Raw genomic sequence first — 16035 nt, forward strand, 5'->3', positions numbered from 1 at the left:
CTCGAACTCACGAGCCGTCAGGTCACGACCTGAGAGCCGAAGTTGGACGCTTAACCGACTGAGCCACCCAGGCGCCCCGGCCTCACCATACCTGAATAAAGCCAACATCTTGGGTACATTTTAAAAAGCACTGACTGTCACGGGAGTTGGGCACTGGGTGTATGAAAGATGACATGAAATGCGGTCATAATGTCAAGGGGCTGTAAAACGAAGCGGGAGGCCGTTAAGGAGATGGGCTTTATGTATGTTCTCACCAGCGGAACCACGAAATTTGAAGTGGGCCAAACCGAAAATTTTCCCAGGACTCACCGTGAATACCAGCAACTTGCTACAGCAAGAGACTTCGCTTACGGATATTATAGCAACCCATTATATTCAGTAAGGATGACCTTTCTGCCACCAACACCGATCAAAGGTTGTTTGTAAACAGCAGATGCAAGCATTCCCTTTTTGCTTTAAAAACTTGACTTTTGGGGCGCCCGGGTGGTTCAGTCGGTTAAGCGTCCGACTTCGGCTCAGGTCATGATCTCACGGTTTCATGGATTTGAGCCCCGCGTCAGGCTCTGTGCTGACAGCTCGGAGCCTGGAGCCTGCCCCAGATTCTGTGTCTGCCTCTCCCTCTGTCCCTCCCCTGCTCATGCTCTCTGTCTCTCTCTCTCAAAAATAAATAAACATTAAAAAAAGATTTTTTTTTTAACTTGACTTTTGCTTTCTAGTGGGACACTATTTGGGTAACTACCCATGTCTGTACCCCAAATAGCAATTCTTTAATCCCAAATAAATGCTCTCGCCTAATTATTACCTCCTGAAAATTTTAGGTTGACGAGGGAAGCAGTGTGCAGAGTCCCATGTGGAGCTTACACGGAGGGGTGACTCTGGGGCCGCAAGGGACTGGAGAGGGCAGATGGGGAAAGGACACCCCATCTCTAACCATCGCTGAATAATTGTGGGTAGTTTTGGACTCACAGACTGTCAGGCCCATAGTGAGCCCCAGAATGGAGCTAATCTTCTCTCTTGGCACATGGAGAAAATGAAGCTGGGAGGGGAAGGGACATACACACAGTGAATCAGAAATTTGATCTCATTGCCTCTCCCTGACCTGCTCAGAGTCTGAGCCCAGACTAAAGGCGAAAGGGGAAAACCAGTCCCTTTTTGCCACCCCCAGAAGCTTGGGAGCTAATCTCAAGGTTGTAAAATGGATATGGGGAGCCTGAGTTAACGGAGTCCTAAAGTTCAACCACCATGACTCCATCCAAACAACGCGGAGGACCACTGATGTCAGAGACCGCTTTCCTGGGTGTGCCCAGCCTTGTCATGTGACCCTGGGCAAGGTCTTCCACTGGTCCTTATACCCCCATAAATGATGAAATGTATTTGGTCTCCAGATGCTACGATAACCCCACCAAAAGATATATACCAGGATACCCAAGGCAGCTTTATTCATAATATCCTTTACGTGGAAATAGCCCGGGTTTCCAGCAACAGGAGAACGGAAAGTATGGATGATCATCCACACGATGGAGAACTGCCCAGCAATAAAAAGGACATGCTTCTGATACAAGCAACAGCGTTATGTCGAGAGAAGAAAACCCTACCCAACACAGCACACACTGTATGCTTCCACGAACATGAAATTCTAGAATAGGCAGGACGGACACTGGTGGTCTTTGTGGGCTCAGAGGCCTTACCTGATCAGAGGGGAGCCGCGGAACACAAGAAGGATGGATATGGCCGTCTGAAGGACGTACTGCTCCCTAAGTATGCCTGGTTGGGTAATGATTCATCTCACAGGAGGGGAAAGGCTTTGTGCTGGCTGCTGTCTCATGAATAAGCCATGATTGTGGACTCAGGTTCATTCATCACTTGGGTGGAGAAAATACCATATGGGAAGTGAGAGCCCAGCACGACTTTTGCTCTCTTCCGCAGTACCTCTGATGAAGTGCTCATTAGGATTCTGAGTTTTCTTCCAAGGTTTTACATTTTAAAACCCTAGGATTTCCCATGACTTTGGTGAAGCTCACTGAGCTCGCGATATTTATCATTCTGGCGATGGGCTTCCCTTTGTTACTGATCCATAAGATTCCAGATTTGGGGGCTCAGCTTGGTGTCTTTCTGCTTTTCTGTTTCTTTTTAGTTGCCTCAGGATAGAAAAGGTAGATGTGGGAAGTGGGAGACCTGAGTCTATACCGGAAGCCTGGGAGACTGGGAAAGGGGCCCTGAGTGGGTGCTGAGGCGGTGGGGAGGACGAGACCAGCAGAAAACGAGGTACACCCCTCCCCAGGGACTCTCAGTGCAAGGTCTGCTCTGAGCCCGGCTTTTTATCCCACCCTGTGCCCACCCGGCCAATCCCAGCTAAGACTCCACCCGCGTCACAATGGGACGTCTGTGATGCCCTGCACCCCCCCCGCCCCCATGTGACTCCATCCATGGAAGTCTACCCAGCCTGTCCAGAGTTCTCCCTTACAGCAGGTCAGGGGACATCCCTTAGTTTCTTGTTACATCCACCGTCGAATTCATCATGGTCTGTTGCTCATGCGGGCACAGGTGAGCTCGCAAGGAAAATCTAAGAACGCAGGAAATGAGAAGGTAGATTTCTAAGGTTGACTCTTAACTTGCTGAGGGGTGTGGAGTCTTGCGAGAGTTTGTTCTTGAACTACTGCATTGGCTGCTCTGGTGACAGTGAACACTATCCCAACAGAGTAAATAATTAAAGAATTAATAAGAGTTACAACATATGTCCCCCAAGGGGTTTCCCTGAAGGAATCTCTGTGAAGTGGGTCAGACAGCAAAGTGGTAACAAACGTGTACAGCTTTCTCTAAAGTGTGGCTCACCGTAGCTGACCCGCAGTTCCTTCCCCCTACAATCAATCTAAAGTTTCCAGGAAGCACAATGAGATGGTGTACATAACGCCCACATCTCGAGAATAATAAAGATGCTTTGGAACTGGGCTATCTGAATCTGAGTTCTGACCCGTCACTAACCCTCATGTGGTCTTGAGTGTGTCTTGTTTAAACTCCCTCACTCTCAGGGCGCCTGGGTGGCTCAGTCGGTTGAGCTTCCGGCTCCGGCTCAGGTCATGATCTCTCCGTTCATGAGTTCGAGCCCCGCGTCGGGCTCTGAGCTGACAGCTCGGAGCCTGGAGCCCGCTTCGGATTCTGTGTCTCCCTCTCTCTCTGCCCCTCGCCTGCTCACCCTCTGTCTCCATCTCTCAAAAATAAATAAACATTAAAAAAAATTTTTTTTTTAACTCCCTCGCTCTCACCATCTGGAAAGAGGAGGACAGCAAGGGCCTGACCCAGGGCTGTGTATGGTTAATGTGGGTGCCATTTGTGGAGTTTGTTCATGTTTGTCCATCTTTGTGGTGACAAAGCAGATGGAATCACGTGACCAGAAGACGGCCATGGGTGTGTGGAATAAGACTGAAGATTTCCCATGGGAAGCAGGTGGAGGAGTGAGAACAGGGGTGAGAACTCGAAGACGAATGACAAAAACTTTCACCTAGAGCAGAGTGCTGCAGGAGGAGTGTCAAAACCATCCCCTGCCAGGCCTCCCTCAGTCCTTGTGGCTCCTCACCTGCATTTGGACTCTGAACCCTAAGACACCAACGTTACCTGTTTGGCAGCCCCCTTTGGGCCACTGTGGAGGAAGACATAATGTAAAGGGTTTCCATCCATATTTGTGATTTTCAAACAGTTTCCATTGAAAGACGTTTCATGGGTTGGGAAAAACTAGGGACTGGGTTTACCTTATGCTGGCACTATTTTCTCAGGTACTTTGTAGTTTTTAAATCTGCAGGCTAGGGGTGGAGTAGTCGAACAAAGCCCTTTAGATGACAGAAACTTGAGGCTATATCACAAGCTCTAACTTTACAGGAAGAAGCTTCCAGCTTCAGGATTTCTGCATTTTTTAAATTAATTATTTTTTTTTAATTTGAGAGAGTGGGCACGAGTGGGGGAGGGGGGGGACAGGGGGACAGGGAGGGAGAATCTTAAGCAGGTTCCGCACTGATGGAGCCCAACGCAGGGCTCAATTCCATGACCCTGGGATCATGATCTTAGCTGAAATCAAGAGTTGGATGCTCAACTGATTGACCTAGGCACCCCTGGAATTTCTGCATTTGGATGAAGGGATTGGCTCATGTGATTATGGAGACTGAGAAGTACCAAGGCCTGTAGTCAGAGGCCTGGGAACCAGGAGAGCCGATGGTGTCACTCCAGTCCAAGTCTGAATACAGGAGAGAACCAAAGTTTCAGCTCAGAGACAGGCAACTAGACAGCACATTTTCCTTTATTCCATCATTTTGTTCTATTCAGGCCTTCGACAGGTTGGATGAGGCCCACCCACGTTGGGGAGGACAATCTGCTTAATCTACCAACTCAAATTTCATCTCATCCAGAAACACCTGCCCAGAGAGGTCCAGAATAATGTTTAACCAAATATCTGGGCACATTGTGGCCCAGCCAACTGACACATAAAATTGCCTGGGTGGCTCCGTTGTTTAAGTGTCCGACTCTTGGTTTTGGCTCAGGTCATGATCTCACACTTTGTGGGTTCAAGCCCCACATCAGGCTCTGCTCTGACAGTGTGGAGCTTGCTCAGGATTCTCTCTCTTTCCCTGCCCCTGCCCTGCTTGAGCTCTCACTGCCTCTCTCAAAATAAATAAATAAACTTTAAAAAATTAAAAAAAATTAAACATGTACTAACAAAGACATTTTTCAGGGAAATCTGACTATGTGAACTGAAAAAAAAATGTGTCGCTAGAACAAATAACTTTATCATATATTTAGATTACCTCTTTTTGAAAAAAAAAATACAGATCCACAAAGAGGTATGTAAAGATTATTCATGCTTATCGATTTATAGCTGCAAACGCAGAAGAAATGCTCTCTATACCCACCAACTTAAAATATTTAAATGAATTACTGCCATTCATTGTATTATGTGGCTTTATATTATGTGGAAATTAAAAATAATGGCATAGATATATATTCTGTTACCTGGAAATATCTCTAAAGCTTAATATGCTTTGAAAAATAAGTTGAAAGGGTGCCTGGGTGGCTTAGTCAGTTAAGCGTCAGACTCTCGATTTCATCTCAGGTCATGATCTCGCTGTCATGAGATTAAGCCCCAAATCGGGCTCCAAGCTTGGCATGGATCCTGCTTGGGATTTTCTCTCTCCCTCTGCCTCTCCCCTGCTCACACTTATGTGCTCGTGCTCTCTCAATAAACAAACAAGTTGAAGAATTATGAATATAATATAATCGCCTAAATGATATATTTGTGCATGTTTTTTTTAAGTATATGTTTTCACTCCTATGTGGAATTTGAGAAACTTAACAGAAGACCAAGGGGGAGGGAAGGAAAAAAAATAGTTTCAAACAGAGAGGGAGACAAACCATAGGAGACTCTTAAATACAGAGAACAAACTGAGGGTTGATGGGGGCAGGGTGGGGCGGGGAAAAGGGGTGATGGGCAATAAGGAGGGCACTTGTTGGGGTGAGCACTGGGTATTGTATGTAAGTGATGAATCACAGGAATCTACTCCTGAAGCCAAGAACACACCGCATATACTATTTGTTAGCTAACTTGACAATAAATTCTATATTTTTAAAAAGTATATCAAATGAATGGGACAATATCAAAATCATATAAACAAAAATTCTAACAAGTACCTCTAGAGAAGATTATATAACTCTGGGAAGGAGATGTTCACTCTTTCTATACATTTCTATTTACTTATCTATGTCTTTACAAGTTTGCTACCCAATCATCATGGTATGAGAGTGCCTGGGACCCTTACTCCTTTCTCATGGCCTTTGGTGGGATTAAATACAGAGACCAAACTTTTAATGTTTATTTATTTTTGAGACAGAGAGAGACAGAGCATGAACAGGGGAGGGGCAGACAGAGAGGGAGACACAGAATCGGAAACAGGCTCCAGGCTCTGAGCTGTCAGCACAGAGCCCGACGCGGGGCTCGAACTCACGGACCGTGAGATCATGACCTGAGCCGAAGTCGGACGCTTAACCGACCGAGCCACCCAGGCGCCCCGAGACCAAACTTTTAAACCATGAATGGATGTTACACTTACACAAGTGCATCTGTTTTTCTGCATCTGTTGAAATGATCATATTGGTCTCTTGCTGATGTGATAGGTCATGTTGATGCATTTACGAATATTGAACAACCTTGCATCCCAGGAATAAACTCCACCTAATTGTTGTGAATAATTTTTTTAATGTATTGTTACATTTGATTTGCTTATATTTTGTTGATGATTTTTGCATCCATGTTCACCAGAGATATTGGCTTCTCTCTCTCTCTCTCTTTGATAGTGCCTTTACTTGGTTTTGGTATCAGAGTAATTCCAGTTTCATAGAATGAAATTGGAAGCTTTCCTCCCTCTTTTTTGGAAGAGTTTGAGAAGAATAGGCATTCACTCTTCTTTAAATGTTTTGTAGAATTCACCTGTGAAGCCATTTGGTCCTGGACTTTTCTTTGTTGGGAATTTGTTGATTACTGATTCAATTTTGCTGCAACGTAGCTGGAATTCTTAGCTACAGAAATTAGGCAATAAAAAGAAATAAAAGACATACAAATTGGAAAAAGAGAAGTAAAACATCATCTGTTTGCAGATGACATAATCATATGTATGGAAGATCCTAAAGACTGAGGCAAAAAACCTTAGACCTAATAAGCAAATTCAGCAAAGTTGCAGGATGCAAAATCAATACGCAAAAATCAGCTACATTTCCATACACTAATAATGAGCAGATCAAAAAGGAAATTAAGAAAACTATTCTTTCTATTGACAATAGCATCAAGAAGAACAAAATACCATGGAGGCAAAAAAAACAAACCCAAAAAAACCCTTATACACAGAAAGTTATAAAACATTTGCCAAAAGAAATGAAAGGACACACGCACACAAATGGAAAAACATTTCCTGTTCATGATTGAAGGAGTTAATGTTGGGGGCACCTGGGTGGCTTATTTGATTAATTGTCTGACTCTTGATTTCGGCTCAGGTCATGATCTCACAGCACCCCCCCCCCCCCATGTCAGGCTCTGCACAGAGCCTGCTTGGGTTTCTCTCTCCCTCTCTGCCTGCCCCCAAAATAAATAAATAAACATTTACAATAACAATAAAAAGAAAGAATTATTGTTGTTTAAATAATGTCAATACTTACCCAAAGCAATCTATAGATTCAATTCAATTCAATCCTTATTAGAATCCCAATGGCATTCCCCCCCACCCCCTGCCGGAAATAGACAAAAACATCCTAAAATTCACACAGAATTTCAAAGGACCCTGAATAGCCAAAACAATGTTGAGAAAGACCAAAGCTAGAGACCTCACACTTCATAATTACAAAATACATTACAAAGTTACAGTAATCAAAACAGTATCAGACTGACATAAAGACAGACATATAGGTCAATAGAATAGAAGAAGAGTCCAGAAATAAACTTTCATGTATATGGTCAAATGTCTTCAAAAAGGGTATTAAGAATACACAAAGGGGAAAGGATAGTCTCTTCAACAGATGGTTCTGGGAAAACTGAATATCCCCATGCTGGAGAATGAAATCGGTCTCTTATCTCGCACCATATACAAACATTGGCCAAAGTGGATTAAAGACCTAAAATCAGACCTGAAACCATAAAACTACTAAAATAAAACATAGGGAAAAAGCTTCTTGACATGGGTCTTTGCAGTGATGTTTTTGGATATGATGCTAAAAATACAGGCAACAAAAGCAAAACTAGACAAGTGGAATTGCATCAAACTAAACAAACAAACAAACAAAAACCAAACTTCTGCACCACAAAGGAAACCACAGAGTGAAACAGCAGGGAATGGAGAAAATATTTGCAAACCCTACGTTGATAAGGGGTTCATATCCAAAACATATAAGGGATTCACACAACCCCGCAGCAAAAACAGAACAAAAACCAAATAATCCAATTAAATGAGCAAAGGACTGGAATAGATATTTCTGAAAATAAGACATACAAAAAGACAGCAGGTCCATGGGGAGGTGTGCTCAGCCTCACTCGTCATCGGGAAAACGCAAATCAAAACCTCAGTGAGATCACCTCACACCTGTCAGAAGAGCTGTTATCAAAACGACAGCGGACACTCACAAGCGTTGGTGAGGACGCGGAATAAAGGGAACCTTTCGACAATGCTGACGGGAATGTGAGTTGGCACAACCATTACGGGAAGTAGTGTGGAGGTTCCTAAAAAAATAAAAATTAAAAAAAAAAGCACTACCCTGTGATCCAGCAATTCCATTTCTGGGTAGATCGCCAAAGGAATTGAAGTCACCATCTCAAACACCTATCTGCACCCATATTTCCAGTTGGGGCAGGCCTTCTTTCTTCTGTAAGTAAAACTTGAATCTGAAGACAATCGTGTGATCTGACTACCGAAATTGCTTTAATGTCTCTTTGTTTTTGAGAGAAAGCGCAGGAGAGGGGCAGAGAGAAAGGGAGAGAAGAGCCAAAGCGGGCCCTGCACGGACAGCAGAGAGCCCTGTGTGGGGCTCAAACTCACCCACTGTGAGATCATGACCTGAGCTGAGGTCAGACTCTCAACCGACTGAGCCATCCAGATGCCCCTGACTATAGGATTTTTTTTTTTTTTTTTTTTTTTTTTTTTTTTTTTTTTTTAACAAACAGGCATTTAAGGCTAAGATAGCAAGGAATTTCTCTGAATTTCTAACTCGGAAGTAACGATCACAGGGAAATCTGCTTTATTTTAGTATTCTGGGGTCAGTTTTTCCGCAACTGGTCCAGTTGGAGGAAGACAGAGGTAAAGAGATAAAGAAATAATTGTATAATGACAAAATAGATGAACGTCCGGAAGACAGAGTTTTATTCAAGAGGACAGGCGGGGAGAATGGAAAGGAATGGGACTCAATGTTGAGTTCAGAGAAGGGATTTCCAAGGAATTAACATTGAAACTAAGGCTGAAAGAAAATGGGAATGGGATGAGAATATGTCTGTGGGACTTGAGTGGAAATGAAGGATGTCAACAGGGCTCGGTGTAGAGACAACACCAACACTTAACTGTATTTGCATAGTTCTGAGAAGGGTTGCAAAGACTGATCCCTGGGTGCCTATCTAGGGACATTATTAACTAAGATTAGTAACTAAAGGAAGAAGATGTTTTACTTGTTTGGGGAGAAGGTAATGGCTTCACTATATGACAGATTTCATTTTAGGTTTCTATAGCACAAACACGTAGGGATTGAAACTCAGAAATGAAATCCATACAAAAGTTATGGACGCTGTTATAGAGAGACAGTGATGGAATAAATAGAAGAATATTCTGGATACTAAGCCCTTACTAAATAAATGATTTGAAAATATTTTCTCACCTTCTTTGGGTTGTCTTTTCACTCTCTTGATAGTGTCCTTTGATGCACAAAACCCTTTAATTTTGGTGAAGTCCTATTTATCTCATTTATCTTTTGTGGCTTGTGCTTTTAGTGTCGTATCTAAGACTCCATTGCCAAATTGAAGGCCATGAAGGTTTACCTCTATTTGTTTTTCCAAGACCTTTACACTTTTTAGCCCTTATATTTAGAGATTGATTCCATTTTTAGTTGATTGATATGAGGTAAGGGCTGAACTGCATTCTTTGTATATGAATATGAAGTTGTCCCATCCTCTTTTGATGAAAAGTCTATTCTTTCTGCACTGAAGAGACTTGACATCTTGTCAAAAATCACTGACTAAAGATAAATGAGTTTATTTCTGCCCCGTAAATTCTGTTCCATTGATTGATATATCTATCCTTATGCCAATACCACACTGTTTTGATTACTATAGCTTGGTAGTAAGTTTTGAAATTAAGTGTAAATCCTCTACCTTTGTTGTTCTTTTCCAAGATTTTTTGGCTATTTGGGGGCCCTTGAAATTCCATATGAAAAATGTTTTAAAGCTTTATTGAGGTATAATTCACATACTACACAAGTTACCAATTTAAAGTGTATAATTCAGTAGATATTAGTATATTCACAAATATGTGCAACCATCACAATTTTAGAGCATTTTGTCACCTCAAAAAAAACCCCTATACTCTTTAGATATTACCCTCATATAATTGTGCACACCTGCATGCACACACATGCACGTGCACACACACATACACACACACACACACACACACACACATCTGGCCCAGGAAACAATTATGTATTATGTTTCAACCTATTTGTATCTTCAAATCTAAAGTCTATCTCCTAGGGGTGCCTGGGTGGCTCAGTCCGTTAAGTGTCTGACTCTTGATTTCAGCTCAGGTCATGATCCCCAGGTTGTGGGATCAAGCCCTGTGTAAGGCTGACCATGGAGCTTGCTTAAGATTCTCTCCCTCTGCCCCTCTCCCCTGCTCATGCTCTCTCTCTAAAATACAATGAAATAAATACGATGTTGGGCCCCCAGGTGGCTCAGTCAGTTAAGTGTCCCACTTTGGCCACTTTGGCCACTTTGTCCACATTTTCTTTATCCATTCATCAGTTGATGGACACTGTTTCCATATTTTGTCTATTGTTGATAATGCTGCTATAGCCATTAGTAAGTATGTGTCCCTTCGAATTAGAATTTTTGTATCCTTTGGGTAAATACCTAGTAGTGCAATTGCTAGATCATGTAGTTCAATTTTTAACTTTTGTTATTGAGTTGTAATAACCCTATATATTCAAGATACAAGTCCCTTGTCAGATATATGATTTGCAGATATATGATTTGCAAGTAATGTCTCCCAATCTGTGGGAGATATTCAAGGCTAATGTCCTTTGAAGCACACAAATTTCTAATTTTTTTTGAAGTCTAGTTTATCTAGTTTTCTTTTGGTGCTTGTGCTTTTGCTGTCATCTATAAAAATTCATTGAAAAATTCAACTTCCTGAAATTTTACCACTTTTTTTCTTCTATTTTTCAATTTTTTCTTTCTTTCTTCTACCAATTCTTTCTCCATTTATAGTCTTGGCTCTTACATTTAGGTCTTTGATCCATTTTGACTTAATTTTGTATATGGTGTGAGGTAGGGATCCAAATACATTCTTTGGCATGTCAATATCCATATGTCAAATAAACCATATGACCATATGGTCAAATAAACCATATGACCATATGTCAAATAAATACATACATATATATACATATATGTATATGTATATATATGTATATTACATATACATATCCTGATCCCAGCTGACGTCCTTGCAGAAATTGAGATGCTTAGTAAAAAATTCATAGGAATTGCAAGGGGCAACCAATAGACAAAGACATGGTAACTGAGTATATATACAATACTGTATATATACAATATACACTGAATATTATAATATATAATGGTGTATATATATACATACACATATATATAATGGAATATTACTCAGCCCTAAAAAAGGATGAAATCTTGCCATTTGCAATGACATGGATGGAGCTAGAGAGTATGATGCTAAGTGAAATAAGTTGGTCGGAGAAAGACAAATACCAAATACTATTTCACTCATATGTGGAATTTAAGAAAAAAAAAAGGTCATAGAGGAAAAATGATCATAGAGGATCCTCTCTGATCATAGAGATCAGAGAGGAAAACCAGGAAACAGACTCCTAAATTCAGAGAACAAATTGATGGTCACCAGAGGGGAGGTGGGGAGATGGGTAAACGGGCAATGGGGATTAAGGAGGGCACTGTCATGCGCACCCAGTGTTGTATGTGAGTGTTGAATCACTAAATTGTACACCTGAAACTAATATTACACTGTATGTTAACTAACTGCAATTTAAACAAAAACTTGAAAAAAAGAGAAAGAAGGCCACCTGGGTGGCTCTGTTGTTTGAGCATCTAACTTTTGATTTTTGGCTCAGGTCATGATCCCAGGGTCATGGGATTGAGCCCCGTGTTGGGCTCCACGTTGGGAATGAAGCCTGCTTAAGATTCTCTCTCTCCCTCTACCCCTCTCCCCTGTTTGTGCAGTCTCTCTCCCTCTCAAATTTAAAAAAGAGAGAAAGAAAGAAAAGGCATCCAAATCAGTAAGGAAGAAGTAAAGACTTTCACTGTTTGCATACGACATGATATTACATAGAGTAAAACCAAAAGACTCCACCAAAAAGTTGCTAGAAATAATAAATGAACTCAGTAAAATTACAGGATACAGAAATCAATGTCCAGAAACCCTCTGCCGTTCTATACGCCAATAATGAAACAGCAGAAAGACAATTTAAGAAAACAATCCCATTTACAACTGCATCAAAAGCCAAAGAGGCGAAAGATCCATACTCTGCAACTATAAAACACCGATGAAAAAAATTGAAGATGATACAAAGAAATGGAAAGACATTCCATGCTTATGGACTGGAAGAACAAATATCGTTAAAATGTCTTTACTACCCAAAGTAATCTATACATTTAATGTAATCCCTATCAAAATATCAACAGCGTTTTTCACAGAACTAGAACAAACCTAAAACTTGTATGGAACCACAAAAGACCCGGAATGGCCAAAGCATTCCTGAAAAAGAAAAACAAAGCTGGAGGCGTCACAATTCCGGACCTCAAGTGATAGCTGTAGAAATCAAAACAGTATGGTACTGGCACAAATACAGACACATAGATCAATAGAACAGAATAGAAAACCTAGAAATAAATCCACAGCTATATGGTCAATTAATCTTCAACAAAGCAGGAAAGAATATTCAGCGGGGAAAGGACAGTCTCTTCAAAATGGTGTCAGGACAACTGAACAGCGACGTGGAAAAGAATGAAAATGGACCACTTCCTTACAGCATACACAAAAATAAATCCAAAACAGATGAAAGATCTAACTGTGAGACCTGAAGCCATAAAAATCCTAGAAGAGAACACAGGCGCTAACCTCTTTGACATCAGCCGTCGCAACTTTTTTCTAGATATGTCTCCCAAGGCGAGGGAAACAAAAGCAAAAATAAACTCCTGGGACTACATCAAAATAAAAAGCTTCTGCACAGTGAAGGAACAATCAGCAAAACAAAAAGGCAACTATGGACTAGGAGAAGACAGTTGCAAATGACATATCTGATATAAAGGGTTAATACCCAAAATTTATAAAGAACTTATAAAACTCAACACCCCCCAAAAACAAATAATCTGATGAAACTCAGTGTCTTTTAAAGAAGCTTAGAGAAGAAAGGAGAACAAGTATATATTTATCACTTTAGTCATAATAACCTTCTATTTATCTTTTCTGCTTATCTTTATTTGTTCTTGTAAATTCAAGTTACCATCTGGACTCATTTCCTTTTGCCATTCACCTCTGTTAAAATAAAAAACAAATGGACACCAGCCTTGAAAATTCCCTGAGCAGACAAAACCCGTTTAGTCATACAAACAAAGCTTAATTTAGCTTATTATGCAATGCTAACTTGACCAGGGTCACTTTTGCTTATGCCTCTGGAAATCATAAGCAAAACTTCAACTGTTTCCCAAGACTGATATAAGGTAGCCACTGACCAATTCCCTATCATTTAAGGAAATTCTAATATTATGACCAATCACTGTGAAAAATAAACAGTCACTGCTTTCTCTCCATATATAGGCTGCTTTATCACAATATACCTCTGAGCCTCATTGACATGTTTTCGTTTGTGTGCTCCTGGCTTGCAAACTGTCTTTTTGGTGTGTGCACAATAAACTTTTACTGATTACTGCTTCAGCGATTCATGGTTTTGCTTCTGTTATTTCTGAACTTTTGGCACCTTTAGCCAATAACATATCACATTTTTTTTTTTTTTTGTTACAGGCCTAAGAGTACATTATGTATGTATTGCTTTATGTAATGTCTCTCTAAATAAGAGATTAAAGGAGAAAAATGTGCATCTATACTATTCTAATTACATAGTTGCCTTTACTTTTGCTCTTTGCTTTTTCATGTGGATCTGAATTACCATCTGGGATCACTTGCTTTCAATTTATTAAATTTTTTTTAAACGTTTATTCATTTTTGAGAGACAAAGTGTGAGTGGGGGAAGGGCAGAGACAGAGGGAGGCACAGAATCGGAAGCAGGCTCCGGGCTCCGAGCTGTTGGCACACATGGGGAGGGCTTGAACCCATGAACTGTGAGATCACGACCTGAGCTGAAGTCAGATGCTTAACCAACTGAGCCACCCAGGTGCCCCGTCCCTTGCTTTCAATTTAAAGAATTTCCTTTAGAATTTCATGTAAGTTTAGTCTGCTAGTAACAAATTCTCAATTTTTGTTTAGGTGGAAATGTCTCATTTCGCTTTCATTTTTGAAAAAAAGCTTTTACAGGGTTCATGGTTGACTGTAGTTTTCTTTAAGCACTTGGAATGTTATCCCACTTCTTTCTAGTATTGTTTCCTGGGAAGAAGTTAACTGCTAATCTTACCGGGGTTCTCTTGTAAGGGATGTGTCTTTTCTTCTCTTGCTGCTTTTTCAAGATTTTCTCTGTGGTTTGCTTTCAGCATTTTTGCAATGATGTGTCTGTTTACGGATCTCTTTCCATTTATCCTACTTTGAGTTTGTTGAGTCCACTGAACATTCTTCCCCCCACCCCAAGGAATTTGGGAAGTTTTAGCTATCATTTCTCAGATGATTTTTTTTTTTTTTTTTTTTTTTTTTTTTTACCGTTGTGCAGCCCTAGTGATTTTTAAATTTCAGGTAGTGTCCTTTAAATGCCAGGATATCCAGGGGCGTCTGGGTGGCTCAGTCAGTTGAGCGTCCAACTTCGGCTCAGGTCACGATCTCACAGGTTGTGGGTTCGAGCCCCGCATCGGGCTCTGTGCTGACAGCTCAGAGCCTGGAGCCTGTTTCAGATTCTGTGTCTCCCAATCTCTCTCTGCCCCTCCCCCGTTCATGCTCTGTCTCTCTCTGTCTCAAAAATAAATAAAACGTTTAAAAAAATTTAAAAAAAAATAAAAACAAAAAAAATAAATGCCAGGATATCCATTTGATCTCTTTTTCAAACAATTTCCATCTCTTTGTTTATATTCTCTATTTGACACAGTACCTTTATGACACCTTCCTTTAGTCCTTGAACCTACTTATAATGGCTACTTGAAGGCTTTATCTGTTAAAACCAACATCTGTTCTTATTCACCGGCGGTTTCTGTCCTTGCTTTTTTTATTTTCCTGGTATATGGATCAAACTTTCCAGTTTTTTGGCATGTCTTTTTTTTTTTTTTTTGGACCCTGGACATTTTGGACAATACATTGCAGTCACTGTGGGTACTGGTCCTCCTCCCGGGCATGTTATTGTTATTTGCTTATTGTTTCATTTAGTGACTGGCTGGGTTATTTTTGTGGCGTCTATTTCCATCCCTGCAGTGGTAAGCCTGGGATGTTGCTTCTCAGTGGGCACAGCCTTGGCTGTATCTACTCACAGTTGCCTTGTAATGACACTGGTCTGGGCAGGGCTCTCTTTTCTCTTTTCCTAACTACATCCAGCTGTTAATTTGTGCCTATCCCTCTATTATTTCGACAATAACCTGAGGGCAGAAATTCCTCCACGGACCAAACCCATCACATTCCCACTCCCTTAATGCATATTTGTAGAGGTCAGTATTAGGGATCTCTTCTGACCCCCAAGTGGACTCCTCCCAGCTCTTGGTTCTCTTGGGCAAACCAGCCAGCCTACAGTTTAGCTTATATTGCCAGTTGCCTTCCAGTTGCCTTTCACCACATCCTCTGCTGCTGAGAGCCCCCTCGGGCTTACACTTCTCCACACCCTACTGCAGTGAAGTCAGTTCCTCTGGGAAAAGATGAGGATTTATCTGCTTCTGTGACCTGTTTCCCTCCCCACCTCCCCACCTCCCCCACCCCCGTTGGGGGAGAAAAGGAAGCCCCCACCTCTTGGCCACAGTTGTACAGAATATAGTTCCACAGCAAGTAGGTGGGAACAAAATAAGCAAGGCTGAGTCCTGCCTTCTGGGAAATCAGCCCTCTGGTGGGGAGTTGGGGGGAGAGGGAGCTCTGTGTTTTTGGCTGACCCAGTCTAGAATGGGTTTTCCATCTCGCCGAG

At 41.4% G+C, this 16035-nt stretch overlaps 1 long non-coding RNA gene across 1 annotated transcript; it reads right to left on the reverse strand.

Moving 5' to 3' along the window:
* Positions 1–1414: 1414 nt before the first annotated feature.
* On the reverse strand, positions 1415–2753 carry LOC132688250 (uncharacterized). The gene is made up of 2 exons (XR_009614458.3): positions 1689–2753; positions 1415–1525 (listed from the first exon to the last, which is right to left on the reverse strand). It is a non-coding gene; the product is annotated as an uncharacterized LOC132688250 (long non-coding RNA).
* Positions 2754–16035: the final 13282 nt, after the last annotated feature.

This window comes from Panthera onca, chromosome E1, assembly GCF_046562875.1.
Source record: "Panthera onca isolate mPanOnc1 chromosome E1, mPanOnc1 haplotype 2, whole genome shotgun sequence".
Taxonomy (NCBI): Eukaryota; Metazoa; Chordata; class Mammalia; order Carnivora; family Felidae; genus Panthera; species Panthera onca.